This window comes from Lingula anatina, chromosome 5 (assembly GCF_051362555.1).
Source record: "Lingula anatina isolate TDL-2025a chromosome 5, LinAna3.0, whole genome shotgun sequence".
In the NCBI taxonomy this organism is placed as follows: Eukaryota; Metazoa; Brachiopoda; class Lingulata; order Lingulida; family Lingulidae; genus Lingula; species Lingula anatina.
Window position 1 is genome coordinate 9,434,734 of NC_141771.1, and position 15,866 is coordinate 9,450,599.

The following is a 15,866-nucleotide window of genomic DNA, read 5'->3' on the forward strand; positions in this document are numbered from 1 at the left end:
CTTGCATGTCAGGCATTGTATAATAGCTGCTCCGACTGCACATGGCATATTTAATTGATCATGTGAACTTAAAGGGCTTCTCACATGCCTACAGACTCTGTGAAGCGAACATCCCACCTGTGACACCCGAGAGAAATACCTATGACAGAAGTCATAGAAATACCTGTGTGAGGAATCTGTTCACCTGGTGAAACTATATGCTGGAGTTTATATATATGGTTTAGAATTTACCTGTGAATTTACCTGGGTGTGTTTGGTTGACCTGGTGAGTCCACAAGGAATTTATCTAGAGAAGTCATTTGTTTTGATTTTTATCTCAAGAGAGTTTGAATGTTAGCATTAACATATTTGTACACTTTGCACACAAGTTTGGTGGTTAAATCTCAGTTTGAATAGATTGTCATGTGACATCTGATGGGTTGACAATTCGGTAAAATCTGGCCATTAGTTAGCATGTGCACTAAATTGTTCAGTGACAACTGTCTGTGGTTTCATTTAGCTTTTTGTAACATAAGTTCAGTACAGTATAGTTTGACATTTGCATGGAATGTATGCAGTTAATTGTGAGAGCAATAAGAACGTGGTGCTCTTGAGTTTGACACTTGCATATGTAGACATGAAAATATGACTGTCAGGTATGGGTGGGATATAATACGTAACATGCAGTTTAAGCCTTGGTATTTTGCTGGAAGTTATATATTTTAGTTAGGTTGACTGCCAGGAATGAAGGGTGGTTCATGCACTTTGGCTTTTTGCAAACTTGAAAACATTGTGAACTTGAATTTGAATGTGGGTGTGGCAGGAGGTAGCATGATAATGGTTGCCTCTTTTGTTGAGTTCGCTTAAGTCTGTGAAGTTGAACTACTTTCACCACAAGATTGCAATTAATGCTGCATGATCTCATCAGATATCTCTTGGGATTTTTAACATCTGATCAATTTCTTTTAGAATCCATTATCCAATTTGGCCCAATTATATGTAATTTAGTCTTCTTTCTGACACGCCTTCCAATAACTTCAGGTTTCTTTATGAAGTCACTGCCTTGAATCTTGAATATTGGTTGAAGTGCATGTTTAATATTAAAGAAATGTTTAACAATTCGCAGTCCTGCCATAGATGAACTGGTACCAGGCACTTCTAGTGCTTTTCCAATTATCTGTCACCTTTTCAATTGGTGGCTAGGTCTAGGGCCAAATTCAGTATGGTTTTAGCAAAAGTTCTGTTTTTGAGAGAATAAAAAGTTCAGGATGTAGAGGCTTGACTGCAGTACCCAGTGTGATTTTTCTGTACTAGTAGTTGTACCAAAGAATCTGATAGAATAACTTGTAGATTAATGGCAGGATTTTGCATTTAAACCTGCACTTCCTGAAATAAAAACTTAAAACTCCTTTGTCAAAACCACAGTGAACGGGCCCCAGGTGTGTTTTATACTGATTATCCTTGACTGTTATTATCTTGTCACCCCTGTAAACTATGGGCAGGCGGGGGTGAAATGACTGGAGGCAAGACAATGGCGCGATGAAGGGACAGTTTTTGAAAATATATTGAACAGGTCAGGTATTGTTGAATTGAGATATGATTGGAACTTTATATCATTTTTATGAAGTGTAGATAATGTTTGCTTGTTTAATTACTGTATTGTTGATGTGAGTGACTCATTTTCAATATGAGAGAGAAAAAATACTTGTTTGCATATTGTTTTCAAAAGATCCATTTTAGTACTATAATATTTACCCTCTGACTATTTGTTAATTTTATATTTTCCTTTGTGTCTGCGTGTGTGTCTGTCAAGGAATGCCAATTAAAGAATTGCACCTATCAAGAATTTTTTATCAAAAGGACGTGAATAGAGGATGTAAGATGTTTTATGGGGCATGGGGGGGGGGGGGGTACTGTAATACTCTTATAGACAGGAGAAAATCTTGAGGACTGGACCCTCTGTTAAATAAACTCCTTACTTGTGCAGGCATGGGCAAATAAAGGTGATATCAAAATTAATCACCTGAGATGCATCATTTGTCAAAGAGAGTGGCCATTGTAGAATGATTGAGTTGTTAATCTCAGTGTCTGACTCATCCTGTTATCATCCCTGACCATCCAGACTGGTAATAATGACCCACAGGGTAGTGGTCATTCTGTGGTACCAATTATCTGCTACCAATATGGGGATGTTTCTGTTTGATATATTTCATAGAGGAGGAGTTTTTGAACAATTAGTTCGATGGCCACTTTTCAAAAGGTGGAAACCAAAGTTTCTTCCAGACTCTCCCCCCCCCCCCCCCCACACACAGAAAAAAGGAAATTATATTTAAATAAATAAAAAATAAGATGATTGACAAAATAAGCATGTAGAATAGCAAAACTTATTCTTACTAAAGCATCCAACTTACCAAATTTTACTTCATTATATTATTTATACTTTTTTGCCAAGCCATGTACAAGTACTTTAATTTTGTTTCCTGTGAAGATTTAAGTTTTACTCCACCAGTTTGAATAAGAAACAATTAGAATAGAATCATAAATGATACTGATACTTGCACATGCTGAACGTCCAGCAGAAACCCAAGTATTATCACAGAGCACCATCTAGACTGGTCCTAATGTCCAGGTTGGTCACACACTAGTCATCAATAATGTGGCGTGTGGTCAGCCTAATGTCCACCTTCACTGGCCAGGTCAGGATTAATGACACCCAGCATGGACAGGGGAAGTGTGAGAATTCACAGGCAGATAAGTTTAAATGGACATAATTGATAGGTCAGCAGGTGCCCTCTGGACTTTTGGTGGTTGCACGAAATGTCCATGGTACCTTTGGGTATTTTAGTGACATGAGGTTTGACATAGTAATGCACTTGTTCTAACGTGTGGAGGTGGGTATGTTTTAAAAAGATACCCTTGATCAGTGTTAATATATAAAGGTACAATATATTTATATTAGTGGACACCTTCATCCTTTTGGTGGCTAGAGGTTTGGCCACTGTTGCAGCTGTATGTATTTCAACTAGTGAAAATAATTGGAGACAGGTAAGACGTTTAATTAAATGAGACTGGTACTGTTTTGATTGATTTATATTTTCAGCTTCTTTTTTACTTTGTAGCTCATGGCTTTTAACCATTTCAGCATTTTTCAGATTGGAAATAGTGCATTTTTCAGATTGGAAATAATGCAACATTTTACATTAGTCTGGTAGGGAGAGCCATTTTTGACCATTGGATATTATGTGTTCTGATCAGTGTTTGCACAGTACTTCTTACACACATTTTTTTCAGGCTAAACGAAAAGAAAAACAAGTTGGAGTATTAGGGACGCATTTGCACCATGCAATTTTCTTCAACTTATATTATATCATAGTTATAGGGATGCGGCTGAACAGTTATCAGAATCTTTTTTTTTCCTGGACCACACCAAATATGGGGGTCATTTCTAAGTCGATGCATGTCAACATATGAGAAGGTTGGGGTCATTGAAATAAAAGTGCATGAAAATGAACCACAAAACTTGGTTAATGTACACCTCAGTTATATTGCTGTTTTTCATGTCCTGTGCACATATATTTAAAACAATTTTAAACAAAATTGTCGTGACATTTCCCACCAACTGGAAAATTATGGAGGTTCTTAGATTTAAGAAGTACTTTTTTGTATTAGGGCAGACTGAGTGACCCTGGCATAATGACAGTGCTTTTTGAATTCTTTTCCCTGACGTGATGGTCGTTATTACTAGGCCTCAAGCTAGGGCAATGATCAAAGTAACTGTAGGGTTCAAAACGAGTGCCAACCCGTGAGGCATGATCTGGCACTTTTTAAACTCTAATAATACTTTGGCTTGCTCATCTGTGACCAAGTCGGTATGTCTGCTGCATATGCAAAGCTTGAAAGGCTCCTTTTTGTTGCTTTCCTTTCAAAAAAAGTAGATATTTGTGATTAAGCTTAGATTGATGGCAAGGTTTTGTGAGAATTGCGTGTGTGTGTGTGTTAGGATTTCTTTTTCCATTTGTCGACATCATGGAATTCAAAATAACAGTACTTAAGAACAAAGATTTAAAAATATTTTTCTTTCTGTCTAATTAGAACTTTTTTAGGAGAACTGGGAAGAAAATATGACGATCTTTAATGTATGATGTCTTTGTGTTTAGGCTCTCCAAATACTAGTATTTAAAAACATTGTTTTTGTAGATAACATAGATAATTATAATGAGAAACCTGGCAAATGCACCTCTTACAAGTAAAAATCAACATAAATCTTGTAGATAATTCATATTGTCATTGGTCAAAAAAATAGGAGACCCTTTTCTCCCTCGTCACACTCGGGAAAGCTCACTCATGATATTCCATCCATATCACGTTAACTTTGCTTGAGAATGGGAGGAGAATGGAGATAGAGCGAGTGGTATATGGATACCCTTTCATGCCCAAAGTGTTGTTCATTTCGAGTTGACTGGCAGTGTGTAACTGATGTGTTAATGCATATGTACGTCATAGGTGTTAGACAGACGCCTTGAGAAGGCGTCGGCCATTGCAGGAGTTACCAAAGTGGCGAGGTAAACAAGTGACCATCGGTGATGTTTTGGAGTTTGTTTTGATCTAGGCTTGGAGACAAACAGGTTTGCTTTAACAGCCATTAATGTCTTAGCTTTGCTTCCATTAGTTTTATTTTCTGAGCGTGAAGGAATACGTTTGCAATGATCATGCAATTAGTAGAGATATATGTATATGTGATAATGTGCAAGCGCCACAGATCTTTGTTGATGGTGAGAAGTAAACAAATGCCAGGTAGTATTTGTTTGTTTTGATGGGAATCCTCAGATCTTTAAACATGCAGGTATCTTGCTTTATGTTTACTGGTATATGTTTAAGATTAAAAGTGATATAAAACAATTACGGCACACAGAAGCTGTTCCATCTCGTCTCACTTGAGTCCACCATGTACCTGGCTAGATGTTCACCAGTATGTCGCCCATGTTTGGCACAGGATACAGGTTGTGTGAAAGCAGATCTATATGTCTGTGTCATATGTCACTCGTGCCTGTAGACTCATGTATGTTGGTTTCAGTTTACCTATAAACCAGTCTCCTGTGATTTACTCGTTTAGGGGTCATCCATTTTTTATCATCATTTTCACAAACTTGTCTACAAACTGTACAGAATAGGAGGGGTATGCGTTCTTCACGCTTTTGGACAATAGTAAAAACGAATAGATTCTATTTGCTAATTTAATGGTATGGACACCCACCTCCCCCTCCACCCACCCACCTCTTGTTTGCATCACTATTCTCATGATGTAATCATATCATCATGGCCTCAGTATTTATTTGTTTGTTTGTTTGTTTGTTTTTTTTTTCATTCATTCATTCATTCATTCATTCATTCATTCATTCCTTGACCACACCCATTCATGTACCCAAACCCCATTATTTCATTTGGGGTAAATCACGGCAGTAAACCAGAAGACAGGTATTGATTTGAGACTGTGTCTTCATGATATTATCCATAGTTTTACCTGTAGGAAGATTATTCCACCACCTGTTACTGCTAGGTTATGATTCATTCTGCTGGTGTTTAAAAAGCTGTTCACATCTGGGTCTAACTTAGACCAGAATTATTCTAATACAGTGTAATAGCCTGATTGTGGATAATAGAATTTGATGGAATCCATCTTTTTTTGGACCAGTGGTTGTCTCTATAAGGTGGCCTGTATAAGTACTAGGTGATGAAGATGGATAGATGTTTTAGCTTATTTTGAGCACATTTATGGTGAGTTTTGTGGTATTATTATGCATTCTTATGTAGGTGATTCACTGGATCAGACTTAACATTGGTTTATAATGCACACAATATGGTCTTTACTGCATATATTGGTCATAATTTTCTGTGTCTTTGGGCTGGAGTATATTGTAGTATTGTGTGTCACATCTTAATGATGAGATGGCATTATGAAGAACAGTGTTGTTATTCTCGTCTTCCATTTCAGCTGATGGTATGCAGCTGTGTTGACTTGCAGAATTATATGAAAAATTAGAGTTGGCTTGGTCCTTTGGTGCAACCATGAAAATATATATACTAGTACTAGTATGTATTTCTTGGTAATGCAGCCCCCTCCCCTCTCCTCCTTCTAGTCCAGTTTGATGGAATTTCAAAGTAAATTACTGGCACTGCTGCCTGTCTGTTTAAGAGACATTGCATATTTTTCTTAATTATAATAGGTGTCACATCATTAGAAATTAGTATGACATATGCCACATTAAGCAAGATGGATCACAGTAGATGTGAGTGAAGAGATATATCTGTAGGCAAAGCCTAGCGTATCACCCAGAGAATACCTCCTGTTGTTTTAGCCACATCTTTGCAGGACATTTACAGTATGCGTACCTCGCTAAGCCTTTCCAGGCCGTGTTTTATAAAAGCTTTCAAGTTAAAAACCAGTCTTATGTCAGTCTGCTGGGTATCTTACTACTTATTTAAAAAATATACATTCCATAATGATAATGAAGGGTACCTTGTCTCCTTTATTTTCAGTCTGTTGATTAGCCCTTTGAGCAAATCCAAATTACATTGGCATTTTTACTCATACTGATGACTGCTACCATCTCTTCAGGTAGGATAGCTGTGTTTATTTGTGACTAATTGTTTGCAAAACTTCCTCATAACATTGTCACTAAATTATAAATCAGCAATAAGACTTAATCAGCTGGGATGAAAACTTACATTTTAATGAGGAGGAATTAAAAGATTGGGAGAAAATAGAAATCTATGCAGTTGTTTGCAGAAAAGATGTCATCTACACTGAGTGGATTTGCAGGGAGAGTTTAACTTAGCTGAAAAAGGTGGATTTTTATTTCATTGTTCCAGGTTGGTCAAAATGCACACACATGATATTATAGACATTGATCCCTGGTCACTGAGATTTTTGAATAAATCAGCTTTTTCATTTCCTTATCACTTCGTTCAGTATCCGTACCGAAATCTCCGCAACTTCCTCTGCGGTGGGATTGATGACAAGAGATTAGGAGAGTTGACGTTACAGCTTTAAGAGGCACATATTATAAGCTTTGTCCATTTTGGTTCAAATTTCTTTATGGTCAGAAAAGTTTATTTTTACATCTCTCTCTCTCTCTCTCGCTCTCTCTCTCTCTCACACACACACACACACACACTTTTTTAAGCTGAGAGAAAAAATAACAAATACACAGACTACTTTCTAGATGCAGTCAATATTTCATTTCTCCATAACTTTGTTACAGAAGCATCATACTGGTGTTTTCTGTCGAGTGACATGCAGTTATGCCATTAAGAATAGAATCACATCTAATGATGCCATCAAACTGCAGTTTGGCAGGGAATAAAATTCAAATTGGTCTTTTGGTCGGGCTGTATTCACTGCAGGGGGATGTAAGTGAATTGGAAATGAGACTTGGGGATCTGAAAATACTAGCAGTTGCATTTTCTTTGGATATTCACAATGTTGCTTTGGAAGATAGCAACCATGAAAAAGGTGCTATGATGATTGGTAATGGTGAATGGGTGGCGACAGGTTGTTGAAAAGGTGATCAAATTGGCAGAAAAGCTGTCTCTGATTATAATAATAGTAATTATTATTAGTAGTAGTAGTACTACTACTACTACTACTACTACTACTACTACTTAGTAGCTTAGAATACTATTACTAAAAAAAATAATTCTGAATGTCACTCTACTAGTAGTTACATACTAGTACTAGGATGAAAGGATGGCCTTCTCTTAGTCAGAATTGCTGAGCAGTTTGGCTTTTGCCACATCAAAATACAAGATTTCTCAAGCCAAATTAGAAGCATTGCTTTTTTAGAAAAATAGTGTTTTTTTTTTTTTTTTTGTTGTTTTTTTTTTTAACCCATGCTTAGTAGTAGTTGACCTGACAAAGAAGTAAAGGGTGTTGCTTTACTTATAGTAGTACATATTTTTCAGCAGCAAGTCACAATAAGCATGAAGAGATAGCAAGCACCTTCTAGTCCAAAGAAGTAACAAGCAGTTAGTAAGTACTGTAAATGTTTTTATTTTCCTCGCATTTCATTTATTTTTGTGTCTAATATAGCCACTGCCTATCAAATAATGTCAGTTTAGACACAGGACCCTGAATTACAGGGTAATGCAATTATTTTTTTTCTTTTTTGTCACTCATGATCAGAGAAAAACATCTTGATATGAGAAGAGAATCTGTGCTCCTTTATAGACAGAATTCCTCCATGAAGATGGCTGAGAGCAAGTTGTTGACAATGATTTCATCTCAGTCACTTACAGTAAACATCTGTGCATCAAGTATGATGTGCATGTAGATTCTTTTCACATTTTCATTTAACACGATATTTGTCATTGTGTCTTCTTCATACCCAGCCAGACAACATATGCATCATATATCTCCATTACTAATGTTATCACAGGTGTCTTGGGGTGCATTCCCAGAGATTTAGATCAATCCAGAGATTAGGATATAGATTGACCTAACTCCCAGGGGGTTCACGCTAAATTGCAGTCAACCGAGCGCGCACCATAGTTAATTACCCCCTTACAGCTTTTAGTAGGCTGGACAGACGCATAAGCAGGCTAAGCTGACAGTTATCTAGTGAGACTCCCCACAGGGATAGGTCGTTCTAAAATCTATGGAAATGGGGTCTTGGACACAGAATACTAGTAGATGTATAGTTATATAGTTTGCATTTTTTCCTTGGTATGATAAGCTGTAAGAGAAGATTGTTTACGCCACGTGTTTAGTTTAATGAAACATGAAGAAAAAGGAGGAGCATTCCTTTAAACATTACCACAACAATTCTTGCAATATTTTTTATTGCATCTGGATTCTTTTAGGTGAAAAAGCATCTCTTTTGATGGAACCACAATGGCAGTAGGATGTTTTTATTACATCTGGGCTCTCTTTATGTGTATATTATGACAGTTTTCTTTTTGGGGGTTGTGATTTTTCTCCCAAATAGGCTACCATTTCTATATTTGCTCACATGGCACTATTGTGGAAAAAATGTGTTTTGTAACAAGAGCATTTGTGACTGAACAAATACAGGTGGGAATTTCAAAGATAAGAATGACTTCAAGAATACAGGACTTTCTTCTTTTGATAAGTATATGCTAGTAGTATCTCCATACCACTTTCCCTTTATTACAAAAGGGATAAAAAAAAATGGGGGGGGGGGATCTTTCAGTCACAGATGGCTGAATAAAGCCAAAGCCTCCTTATATAATGCACTGCACGCGCCAACCACAAATAAATGGTCTAATCTACCGTGACCACCATGTTAGAGAAAGACGGAGGGAGGACAAGGACAGGAGAATCTGACCACACAACATGTGCTTAACTGTGATCTCTCAGAGATAGCCACTGTCCCCCCTCCCAAATTAACTGTTTTACTACTCCACCCTTGTAATTATTCCTTAATTATAAGACCTGTTATTGTCCCTCACCTGTAATATCTCATGTTGACCTTGTGTTAATAGGTACACAACACAGATGGACCAGCTAGATTAGATATAAATGACTTGTAATGGATGAAAATTTTGGGAGCATTTTGACAGTTGACTGATTTGGTAGGATCTGGGTGGTGCTGGATGGGTTGGAGACAGATGTTGTTGTCTATATTATATAAGAGGCTGGAGTAGCACTGGCAATGTTTTCTCTTAGCCAAATCACAATTTTTTTTTCTTCATTTTTTCTCCAAATGGTTTTAATTCAATCAAAACAAGTCAAATCAACCATTTTTTCTTTAGCCAACTAAGGTCAGTTTTAGCATTTGGCTAAATTGGCGAGTGTCAACGTTACCCCAGAGAGGAAATGCAGTACAGACATCCCTTCTGCAGGTGTCCCTCTCCTGCCGCGCCCCCCCCCCCCCCCCCCAATACTACACTTAGCACAGCCTCCAGTTCACTATATTAGCAACCTCACATCTCCCTCCAAAAACACACTTCTTAAAAGGCCTTAAAAATACAGACTCTGTTTTGATTACTTTTCTTTTGAAGAAAATAATTAATTTTACTCAGGATTTTTTCCTAGGTGCATATTAATATAAATAAACATTGTCAACGTAAATAAATGCTTTGATGCTACACATTTATTCCAGCGCCCTCTGCCTAAGTACCAAAATCTTTTATACCCAAAATGTCGGCACTATTGTATAATGGCCCATTTATAGCACAAAAGTTAGCCAATTTACATTATTGTAGGGTTTATATACTTAGAGGTTTAGGGTTACTAAAAGATCAACACTGGTGCTGGTCAGAATGAATGGGTGTGTGTACTTAGCTCTCTAGGGTTGTAAGGAAGCAAGTCGCACGGGAAGTGAGAAGTCCCCTTCAAAGTAAAACCCAAGCATAAACACCTTTTGGAGATACTGAGTGTTGGAAATGGTGGACGTTTGGATGTAGTTTGGTAAGTTGGAGAAATTTTCAGCAGTTGTTTGGCGAAAGGAAGTTAGGAACCCATGTAATGTTGCTTTCTGTTGATCTGAAAAAAGTTCTGAAGTTGTCTTTAGAGTAAAATCCAAAATAAAAACTGTAGAGATCTAAGGTACCAAAATGGTAAAAATTTTGACAGTTGGGATGTGCTAAATGCTGAGAAAAATTAGCTATTTTTTGAAAAAAAAACTAAGCGCATCTTGGACAGCCAGTGACTTTCCCTCTATGCAATCAAGTTTTTATGGTAATTCATACTCACTGTAGAATAATTTTTTTTTAATTAATTTTTAAAATAATTATGTATATCTGAAAGGACATATGGTTAATTGGCAATTATGCAACAAAGGAAGACAAAGCAAATGAGATTACTAGTAATGTTTTTGATTAGATGTCATTACTGTCAATATCTCTTTAGTACTGGTAAATGGGTGGCCAGTCTCAGTATGTAATCTGTTTATATATTGAAAGCATATATATTAGATGTTGAAGAAAATGTCCTTGTATAACATTAGGCACATTGTAGAATGTTACCTGTATTCATGTCATGTACTTTGACACCCCAAATTAATGGAGACACGCGTATGGCTTGCCTCGGAATATTGATGTGTTTTTTACCGAGTTTTAAAGGTCGTGGCTGTCACATGATTAAATATCCTGAGGTAAAAAAATACTTTAAGAAGGGGTTTGGGAGCCTGAGAGGAATTACTAAACAAGTTTCCATTTATATATATGTATAAAGATTTTTACGGTTCCTTTTAGTAATGATGCTATGACCACATGTGTACATGCCTGCCCGTGCAAGTAGGCATGTGCACGCAAGCGCTCATGTGACATCCTTGCTCAAATTAAAAAATATACATGTGAATGTCAAATTCTAGTAAAAATGCACTTGGATTTTGCTAATGTTTGAAAAAAAATCATCCTAAACCCAACAGACCAAGTGAGTCATTGTCCTCACTGTGTATCACATTAAAAGAACATTACAATTATGACTTTCTATCATCTCCTTATACTCACCACTAGGCATGTTATCCTCTCTGTATCAACTCATTGTCTGATAGCCATTTGCATGCAGTTCTCATTTGAGATATAGAACTTTCTGATATATATGAGAAATAACATGCAGATAACCTCAGAGTTGGAAAACCCATAAGGTAAGGTAAGGTAACATTTAAGAAGCTTTCAGGGAGATGTGGGGGCCTTACCAAAGTATTTTTTACACTCAGATGGCTTTTTTCCATTGTGAGAAATGTTCATATCATCTTAGGCCTTGTAAAAGAAAAGAAAAACCTTTAATATAACTGAGCCTTTTTTTGACTGTCTTGAATTAGACTCCTTAGGTTGACATAGGAGTCAAATACTAGTAGGTTTTACAAAAGGGAGGGAGATGCCTAAATATAATCTAGTTTCTTAAACTGTTATATTGTTTTATTTTATTATTGTTAATTATTTCACCAATTTTGCCAATATTGTGGTTAATGATTGCAAATTGGTTTTACAGAGTATGATATCACTGCTCGGTGGACACTTTGTACAGAAATACACAATACAATATCAAATTAAAGACGAATTAAGTGAATTCACTGATTTGGAAAATCAAGAATTATAGGGAATGCCATTGTATATGGGCAAGTTTATGGAGATAGACAAGTTGGAAAAAGTGATAATTTGTTCAAATGACATAATGAAATGGCATTAAATTCCGTAGTACTAGTAATTCACTAGATTAGAAAGCTGCAAGCTCTGGTCCAGTTCTGTTCACTTCCTTCCTCTTTTGCCAGGTTCCAAGTCTGGATCTTCTAGGCATAATGTTAAGTTTAACTTATAATAAGTGAGATCCTTTTATTAGTAAGACAGAAACACTCTGGTCTTAACATGTTGCTGCTTCTGCTGCCCTTCTGGTCAAGGGCGAAGGATTAAGTTGATGATAATAATAATAATAATAATAATAATAATAATTATGTTAAGGTATTCCTGATTTTAGTATAAATTTAGTGATTTGGCCAAAAGATAATATATCCCTAGGTTATAATTGTGGCTTTGCTGCTTAGGTATAGATGTGTGATTTTTCTTTCAGAACAACACCTTTTGTTCTCTGTATTTTGCTTTAAGATACTAGTAGGCGTGGGGACTTTTGCTGTGCATTGCCATTAGCTTGATTACAGGCAATACATCTAACATCAATTAAACTTGTAAACTGATTAAGACTGTTTTAAATGAGTGGGAATGTGGCCAAATGGGCATTCACAGGAATTATAGATATATCAAGAAATCCCACAGGCAAAATCAAGTTTATGCACAAAGACAGTTTTTCGTGAAATGGCATTAGTTTTTTCTCACATTTTAAGGTCACAGATTTCCAGTGGATGAAGATTTTGATGGAATTGTTAAATGAAGTGGTGGGATAGGAATTTTTTTTTCTTGTTTTCACTGCAGGGGTTTAATCAACCTTGGTAAAATTTTATGGAGGTTTGATGTTTCTTTAAAACAGTGTTAGTGTTAGAGTAAATTATAGCCCTTGGTTCATTCATACATCCCCCAGAGTCATTTGATAAGAACAACTTCAGATTGTTCTTGTTAAGTCTTGTACTCACTCTGCCTGAAAAGGAGTGTAAAAAAAAGAAGCAGTGGAGAATTAATTTTGCTTCTCACTTGCCTGACTTGCTTGTGATTTTTTTTTTTAATATAACAATGCTCAGAACTGAATGCTTTACAATTTTGTTCAGTCGTGAAAGTCTGGATGAGAATTAATATGGCACATCAATAGAGACACTGCTTTAAATCATTAACTTGCACATGCAGTACATATAGAGTGTAAGTTAGAGTATATTATAGCCCTTAGACATCATATATATATATATATATATATATATATATATATATATATATATATATATATATATATATATATATATATATATATGCAGAAGACATATTGCTTCAGTTGATTAAACCCTTGCACTTAAAAACAAGAAAAACCTTTTACCCCACTTTGAGTATTGGTAGTTTTCAGGTAATATCTTATTGTTCAGATAACATTATATGCATTAGGCTATGAGAAAGATTACATTCCTGTTTCATGTACCCATGCATGCATATGTTTATGCATTATGCTGGAGCACAAACATTTAATTGCTCTCTCTCTCTCTCTCTCTCTCACACACACACACACACACACACACACTGCATTTCAAAACACTTTCTCTCTGAATTGTTTGAAAGTAGATAAGAGATAACAACCGCCTGACATCTTATTCGTGTCTTCAGATAGTGCTATGATAATTGTAATCCTCATCATATATCACCTTAATTACCACAGGTTGACAGGGGCAATACAGTGGTGTTTTATAGCCCAAGTTTTTTTGTAGCTAGGGGCTCAGATATTACGGAGGTCCCGTGTGTATTAAGGAGATTTAACTGTGCAGTTATCACCTGTCATGCAGAGAGGGATAAATAATCTCCTCCTTAGAAAGTGCTTTTCTAGATGCGCAGTTGATAAGAAGTTATTTATCCTTCATCAGTGTTGTGTTGTGTAAGCAAGGCAATAAGATGGTAGAACATTGGGTGTGGATTTGAAATTGAAAAGTCTTGAGACATATCTGTGTGTTGTTAATGATCTAGTTTTATTTGCAAGTGGGGAAGAAACTGAGAGTAAGAATCTGTGTGTGTGTGTGTGTGTGTGTGTGTGTGTGTGTGTGTGTGTGAGAGAGAGAGAGAGAGAGAGAGAGAGAGATAGGGAGAGTGAAAGAGAAAGAGACATAGAGAGAGAGAAAGAGACGTAGAGAGAGAGAAAGTGAATGTAGAGAGGGAGAGAGAGAGAGAGAGAGATAAGGGGGGCCAGGATAACACAGGAGCACACCAAGTTGACTTAAAATAATCCAGTTGTTGTTGCTGTCACAGGTCAGGAGTGTGGTCTGTGTTTGTACTGAGGTAAGCCTAAACCTCTCTCCAAACCTGTTACCTAACCCCCGTCCAAGTCACTGCCCCCCATCAGTGTTTTACAAAACACCCCCACCCCCCACTACCAGTCAATCTTTCCTGCTGTAGCCATAATGTTATTTCTTTCTTCGAGAACGTATTTTCTCTGTAATTTTCTGTGCAACACAAGCAGTTAGCTTGTAAGGTCTTCAAAAATGTGCACATTTGTGCTGTGAAACACAACAAGTGGCAGGTATGTTGTTGACATAAGGAGCAGGGGACAGATTCCTGCTATTACCTATTCTTACCTGGGGCCTCATGCTGTACCCATCTGCATGTATGTTTACCTTGAAGAATCTTCGTAGAGATGCATGTCCAGGGCCAACCCAACATGCCCGACTTATCTGTGAATGCACTTGTATACATCTTTATTCAGTATAAACAATATTGTTGCAAAAGTATTTTTTAATAGGCAAGAGGAAAATGCAAGTTGTTCCTTTTATTTTGCTCTTTCTCTCTCTTTTCTCTCTCTCTCTCTCTCTCTCTCTCTCTCTCAAAAAATAGCCACCAATCTCAAAAAATATCACAAATCCACACACCGGGAACTCAACAAAGAATTATCTGCCCTTGCCGTGGATTAGTGAAATGCATAGCCCAGACAATGCAGCAGAGCCAAGGTTCAGGTATGCTGTTGACACAGGACATTCAGGACCAGTCAGGGGTGCGGTGCTGGACTGTGTTCACACTAGCCTTAAACCTGATCGTACAAACATCGTATCAGCTCAGGGACGTGTTTCTCAAAAATAAAACAACTATAAGACCAAAAATTTTAATTTGATACACCCCAGGATAAATCAGTAATACTCAGTTTATAAAGGAAATATTGTACCAGTTTTATTTGATATCTTATAATTAAGAACAGTGTTTGACCTTGAGTTCCCATTCTGCTTTCAACAACAGACAAAAATGTCACATGTCGGTCAGAGTCTGGCCTGTGTGAATTGACCGCTGGAGCTAAGGTGTCCAGTAGCCATTGTTTGTGGAAAGAAAGCGGTCAGGTTTTTGTCAATAGAGGGGAGTGGACCAAGGGAAAAGAAGCATTATACAAATGGTGTTTGTACTTAACTAATTACAGCACCAGTCACAGGCCACCGTCCAGCAAGATATGGAAAAGAACGGGTATAATAATAGCATATTTTGAATGGCCCATATCTTCTTGTATTTTGAACGGCATATCATACGGTGGTTTGGAAATATGTGACAATGCGTGTCAGAGGATATTCAGTATTTTACAACATGATGCTAGCGCAAGTCAATGACTCATTGACACCTTCGAAGTTCCAGTTTATCTGCTAGGACCCAACTGCAAGAAAACTGTTTTCGTGTCACACAAAGCAGACTCATTGGAAATTTTCTCTCAGGACACAGGTACCCCTTCAAAAGCTAAAAAGGGTACAGCATGTTGCAGAGACTTTCAGAGAAGAGTGGAGCTGCCTCTGTAATCCTAGGACTTT

General features: G+C 36.9%; 1 protein-coding gene across 14 annotated transcripts in view; it reads left to right on the forward strand.

The window, feature by feature from the left end:
- The window catches only part of LOC106150906 (uncharacterized), a 51,066-nt gene that overhangs the window by 10,015 nt on the left and 25,185 nt on the right, over positions 1–15,866 (forward strand). For 9 of the 14 annotated variants that reach the window (XM_087012590.1, XM_087012583.1, XM_087012593.1 and 6 more), the window contains exon 3: positions 7,942–8,008. The exons of 1 other annotated variant lie outside the window; for it this stretch is intronic. The gene's annotated coding sequence lies outside the window, so the exon portion shown is untranslated. Of the gene's footprint in view, positions 1–106; positions 266–2,914; positions 3,025–7,941; positions 8,009–10,389; positions 10,409–15,866 lie in introns of those variants that run through there. 4 more of the 14 variants (XM_087012586.1, XM_087012585.1, XM_087012584.1 and 1 more) reach the window with 4 other exon arrangements.